The sequence below is a fragment of the Tinamus guttatus genome, unplaced genomic scaffold (assembly GCF_059628265.1).
Source record: "Tinamus guttatus ecotype Peru unplaced genomic scaffold, ASM5962826v1 Tinamus_guttatus_pri_ptg000155l, whole genome shotgun sequence".
In the NCBI taxonomy this organism is placed as follows: Eukaryota; Metazoa; Chordata; class Aves; order Tinamiformes; family Tinamidae; genus Tinamus; species Tinamus guttatus.
Genome location: NW_028288689.1, coordinates 315,255 through 321,909, shown reverse-complemented (window position 1 = coordinate 321,909; position 6,655 = coordinate 315,255).

The window sequence follows — 6,655 nt, the reverse complement described above, 5'->3', positions numbered from 1 at the left end:
GCACTGCAAACCCAGGTCTGGGATTGCATGAGCCTGCGCCTCCCTGGCACGGGTGCTGCCCCGCAGCGTCACCCACCCTCAGAGCCGGGCTTCGGCTGCGCGTTCCGATGGAAGTGTCTCTTGGCGGGAGCCCTGCTGCCTGCCTGGCTCCTGCCTGCCTCTGTACATAGCCATAGAGATGAATATTTATGTACATGAAATATCGACCTGATAAATTATTTTTTTGGAATAGACGCTGGTGCAGTTTCTGGGCTGCTCCTGGCAGGCGAGGGCGAGCAGGGGGTGGCAGCGCACGGCAGCCCGGCCCGTGCCGGGGGAGCCTGCGCTCCCAGGGCACCGAGGCAGCCCCACAGGTGCAGGAAGCGCCGTCCCCGCTCGGGTGCCTCCAGGCACTGCGTGCAGCGCTGCTGCACAAAGCGCTCGTGCATCTGTTCCCCATTAGCCGCCGTTGCACTAAGCCACCGTGAACTCCGCTACCAGCATCGCCCTGAAACTGATCCACCAACTGCTGCCGGCTCCCAGGCTGGGAAAACGCTGCCGGGCCCGGCCCCGCACTCGGGGGGACCCCCTGCCCCCTCCCCACCTGGGCCAGGCCCTGGACACCAGATAAAAGTGAGTTATGGGCTCGGCACCACCTTCGTGCAGCCCCAGCCCTGCAGGCAGACGGGCTGTGGAGCTGCAGTCCCCGGCCCTGTTCTCGGTCCCCGCCGCAGCCCCCCGGCCCCAGCGCCGCGGCGCAGGCGGCTCCGCGGGACCGCGCGCAGGCCGGGGTGCAGCTGTCTGCCCCCCTCCCGCCGGGCTGCGCGCTGGGTCTAGGGTTTCACCTCGGCTCCTCCGCTCCAGCGAGGGCCGGGCTTTGCCGGGCCGCGAGCCTCGGGATCCTGTTTCCTTCTCCAGCTTCCAGCTGCAGCGGGAGCTCCCAGGAAGGGAGAGGGGCAGCCCCTCACCCAGTCCGGGCTCTGACTCTCGCTGGAGCAGTTTGTACTGTGCTGTAAACCTGCCCCGAGCAGCAGCAAGGGCAGGTGCCCCGGGCAGGACCAGCCCGGTGCTGGATGGTGCTGGACACTCTGAGGTGCTTGCAGCCTCTGTCCCCCCGGCCCTGCTTGCAGAGCGGCCCTCCGGGCCTCAGCAGAGCCTCCCCCAGCTCCCACAGGGCTGGCGGGGCAGACGGACCACCAGCAGGTGTGAAACCTGCCATGTCCCGGCAGCCTCCGTGCCCCGGAGAAGGATCCCAGCTGTCCGCTAATGTGCCAGAACCAATGCATTTATCACAGCCCTGAATGGGGCATTCACACGCCGGAGGGCAAACTGCCCAGGCAGCCCACAGGGGCCACCGGCCCCGGCTCCCCGACAGCCAGCGCTGGGGAAAGAGCGCGAACCGGAGCCCAGGTGCAGGGCCGGGCCGGAGCGCTGGCGTCGGCGCCCTGTCCGCGCTGCCACCCACGGGATGCTCCATGCTGGAGGCTGGCAGTACCCACTGTCCAGCGGGTGCGGTTTGCAGCGCACAGCCCCGCTCACACTCTTGGCATTGCCGTTTTCACGGTTTTCCTGGAAAACAGAACCGCAGCCAATGACGAAGGCTGAGGATGAGGTGGGTTCGTTACTCATTAGCAACAGGGGCAGGGGCACAAAGGAGCCGTGAGCGGGGAGCTGCTGCCCCCCTCAACATGGCACTGCAGTCTCCATGGGGCCTGCTGGCTTTGCCAGGGTCCTGCCGGCTCCGTGGGAATGAGGGGGCAGCCAGCACACAGTGGGCACCTCATTGAAGGAAGGCGGGATGTGATCCCTACTTTGGAGCACGGGTGCACAGAGTCGGCTGGGCACGGGGCAGCTTGGGCCACGCCAGGCAGGGGAGGCCGCCCGCAGCCCCAGAACAACTGGAGGCGTTTTTTATTGTTTAACATTCCTGGTATTTTCTGTCAGGGCTGAACCAATTGTCCTTAATCCGCCAGGCTCTGCTGGCCAAACAAGTGTGGCTGAGCCACCGGCATCCTGTCCCCACGAACAGGCCCCTTTTGTGAGGGGGATTTAGCGGGGAGCCCAGTAAATCCCGCTGGTTTCCTGAGGCCGCGTTCCCACCGCCCTCCCCCAGCCGCCTGCCCCGCAGCCGCCCGGCCCTGGTACCCTCGCCCGGCTCCGCGTCCCCTCCTCGCACGCTGGGTCCCTCCAGCAGCACCCGCTTAGCCAGGGCCTGGGACAGCAGGGACAGCCCCCGGGAGCTGCCGGACAGGGGCCAGCTCCTCATTCCAGCTCCTGGGACACGGCTCCAGGCCCCTAGCCCGGAGATGCCTTTGCTTAATGACTCTGTTGTAGGGCCAGGAGTTTCTGTTGTCCTTTTTTTTTCCCTCCAAAAACAAAGCGATGGGATTTTATCTCTGAGGAGAATCTGGCTTTTGTGCGATGAGCCGCTGCCCCAGGCTGGCGCTGCCCCACAGGGAGGGATGAGACAGGGAGGCATCGGGCTCCTGCCTCCCCCACCTGCTGCTGCCCCTCTGCCCGTGCCTGCTGTGTCCGTGTCCTGTGTCCCATGTCCCGCCTCTCAAGTCCCTTGCCCCCTATGCTATATCCCTTGCCTCATGTCCCTTGCCACGTGTGCGATGCCCCACGCACACTGCCCGTGCCCAGAGGACAGTGAAACAGGGCCCACAAGGACCCGTGCACAGAGCACCTGGCACTGGCACCCTGGCTGCAGTACGGAGGGGCCTGTCCTCTCCCATGGAGCCATCTGGACACAAATGATCCCTGGACACGCGCACATACACACCCTGCACCCAGCCCCCGTACACCCCCCAAGCACCCAGCACCCCTCCCCGTGCACACAGCTCCCCAGCGCACACACACACACACGCACACCCCGTTTGTGCAATCCCGCTTGCGCACACACACCTCATGGACACACACACACACACAAACGCACACACAAACATATCAACATACATCCTCCTTGCACACCCATAACGCATGCTTCCACACACCCCATGAGCATGTGTGCATACACCCGTGCCCATGCTCACACCCCAACAGTGAATGCATTTACAGCCCCCACACAAACACCCATGCATGCACACACCCCTGTGTGCACTTACACCCCGTGCACACCCCGCCAACCCCTGCGCATGGGTGCACACACCCATGCACCCCCCACATACACACTTACACATCACGCAGCCAAGCACTCATCCCCGTGCCCCCCGCGCACACATACACCTCCATGTCCCCATGCACACACACCTCCATGCACACACATCCACCTCCATGTCCCCATGCACACACATACACCTCCATGTCCCCATGCACACACACCTCCATGCACACACATACACCTCCATGTCCCCATGCACACACACCTCCATGCACACACACACACACTCATCCCCTTGCACGCCGACTCCATGCACCCCCCACGCACACGCACAACCCTCCCACACTCTGCACAGGGCAGAGCTGCCCCCACCCGTGCGGCTCATGGCTCTCATGGGCAAGGGGGTCCTGCTGAGGAGGGGCTGGGAAGCTGAAGCCCCCTCAGCCCTGCTGCGGCGCCAGGGCCCTCTGCACCATCCCGCCGTTGCCAGCAGCGTGAGGGGAAGTCGGGCTGCGAGCCCCATCTCCTGGCGAGCAGGAGCAGCTCCGCGCAGCGCCGTGCAGAAATGGGACCGTGCGGGCAGCTCTGCCGCTCGGCGCGCCATGGGCCCCTGGGATGGAGGGCTGTCCGGCGGGGACAGATTGCAGTGCCACATCGTGCCATCGCCCTGGCCCTGCTGGCATGGGAAGGTTCCCGATGAGGGCACAGGAGCCAGGCAAAGCTGGCCGTGTCTCGAACGGCTGCAGCAAAGCCCAGTTGGGCACAGAGAGGGCTGGGACACGCTGCTCCAGTGCGGAGATGCCATAGGCACCCCCAGGCAGGGAAGAGGGGAGATTCCTGCAGGACCCCCCGGCAGCCGGCTGCGGCGCAGTGCAGTGTGGCAGGGTGCCGAGGCAGGGGCCCGGCTCTTGGCGAGGGAACACCCAGTGTTAAGGCCCTGGAGGCAGAGGAGAGCCTGGCCTCAGCCACAAAGCAGGGCCCTGCGCCAGCCCCCTTGCCCCAGAGAGGGCAGCTCTGAGGCTCCTGTCCCCCTACCCTGGTGTCCAGCATGCGAGCAATGCGGTCCCATCTGCCCGTGCCCCACTGGTGCCCAGTGAGCCGGCTCCAGAGGTCCTGTCCCTGTATGTCCTGTGGGTGCCCAGCGCATCTGCTCGGGGGTCTCGGCCCCCCATGCACTGGTGTGTGTGGGGGCCGCTCGTGGCCTGCCTGCCTCTGGGGCTGCTGTGCCAGGGATCACAGCATGTCCCAAGAGAGGAAGACGGCTGGGCAGGCAGCCTGTGGGGCTGTGGCTGCTGTGGCATGGGGAGCCGGTGGCCCCATCTGCCTGCAAAACAGGGGCAACCCCAGCCTGGGTGCAACGGAGAGGGGCTGTGCCCAGCTTGCTCCCCACAGCTCCATCCAGAGTGGATTCCAGCCTCAGTCTCAGGCCTCGTGAGTCGCTTCCCAGGGGAAAGGGGCCTCCAGCAAGCCCTCTGGGCAGGATGCTCCTCTCCTCCTCTGCTTCCTTCCTCTCCCCATGCCTGGCCAGCCCTCCCCCATGCCCGAGCGCCTTAACCCTTTCGCCCGCGCTCTCCAGCCATGCGCCAGCCCTATGGTTTTGTGCGCAAGGGCCTGGGCTCAGGACCGTGCCGCTGCGGCTGCCCGAGGCCATGACACCCCCCGTGTCCCTGCAGCCCGGCCGCCTTCGTCCCCGCCGCCGCAGCCCCCGCGAACCCGGGGCTCTGCGCACTTGCCGCAGCCCGGCCACAGCTGCTCTCCAAGTGTCTGCCGGGGATTGGACAGTCGCGGCCGGGCCGCCTTCTCCCGGGAGGCTGCTCCGCAATTAGTCCAGCCCGACCTGCGCGCATCGCTGGTCCCGCACGATAGCTCTCGGCACGCAGAGCTCCCCGTGGGCCGGCTCCTCTGCGGATGCCGTGAGCGCCTGTGTCGTGTTCCCTCCCCGCCCCCAGCCGCATTTTTTCCTGGAGAAGAGCGAGCAAGAGCCGCTGCTCCAGGCTGCGGCATCCCCCACAGCTGGAGGTGCCTCCCTCTGCATTGCTCTTCCCCATGGCAGCAGAGATTGGCCGTGGCCGGTGCCGCATTGTGCCGTGCCGCGCTGTGCCGTGCCACGCTGTGCCGTGCTGTGCCATGCCACGGGAGCGGGGCCTCCAGAGGGAGCCCACGGCGCAGCGCCAGCCCCGCCGTGGCCAGAGGCCTAAGCGTGTGCAGGCGCGCGCAGCCCGCCCGGCTCCCGCCGCGCGTCGCCTGCAAGGCCGGAGCCGGGACGCGCGGCTCGGGAAGGGCGCGAGGCGAGCGCCGGCGCGGGGAGCTCGCCACTACGTCTGCTCCCGAGGGAGGGAGGGAGGCCCCGCGCGGGGCTGCCGCGCTCTCTGTTCCACGGCCGCGGACAAAGCGCTGCCGCCTGTCCTGGCGCCCCCCCTCCCCGCGCCGCACATCCGGGCCAGGAGCGTGCAGGCGAGCGGTGCCATTTGCCTGCTCCCGTGCCGGAAGAGAGGAGCTGGGGAAGTTCCCCTTCCTGCCGGGCTTTGGATGCAGCGCAGGAAAAGGTGACACAGCAGAAGCAAAGGGCATCTGAGGGCAGTCCGAGCCACGGGGCCGGCTCTGCCATGTCCGTGCTGGGCAGCCGTGTGGGCAGAGCACCGCAGGATCCTGCCCGCCAAGCCTGTGGCCACCCACGTCCTGCGCTCCGCTACCCTCGTAACAAAATGGCTGGGAGAGCAGCACCATAAAGGGACCACTCGAAACGGCTCCTCCGCTGCCCTGGGACCATCAGGAGGGCCTCCGGGCTGTTGGGGGGGCCACTACCTCCCCCATCCCTCCAGCGTCCCTGCACCTGAGTGGCAAGAGGCCGTGTGAGCCTGCGCGGCCACTGCTGGCGGGGCAGGGCCGGAGCGGGGGGGATCAGACACATAGGTGACAAGGGACAGTGCCGCGTGGCTGGCGGTGCCTGGCGCTTGGGCCGAGGCCGCCGGGTACTTGACAGCCTTGACTCTCGCCGCTCAGCAAGACAAACAGGAGAAGTCAGCAGAGCAAGAGGGAAAATGGGTGATGATCTGAGGCATGGAGGTGGTTCCTGCAGCTTGGGAATGCTGTCTTCAAACTCTGTGCAGCACCACGTCAGTTCTCATTTGCTGTGGGTTTTTTTGTCCAATTAAAGCATCATGGAATGAAGTTGGGGGAACAGCTCTTCCAAGTGCCCTCATCCTGTGCAGAGCCATGCATGCCCCTGGGGTGTTTATAAATAAAATCATTAGCTTCATTTTGGGCATGTGACGGAAATGCATGTGGCAGGTTACTCCAAAGAGGAAGAGAAAGTTGGCTCCTGAGCCACAGCCTCAGCCGAGTCGGGACACACAGCACCACCATGAGAGGAGCCCGGCTGGGGCCTCTCTGCTGGGGGTGCACTCCTGAGAGGTGTGGGGAAGCAGGGCAAACCTGGCCCCTTGGCAGCACTTGTGCCAAGCTGGGGTGCTGCTGCATCACTGCCAGGGCACGAGAGCACCCGGTGGACTACGAGGCGTCGCGAGCAAGGGCTGCAGGCGCTCTTTGCACAGCACTGCACTTCCAGCTCCC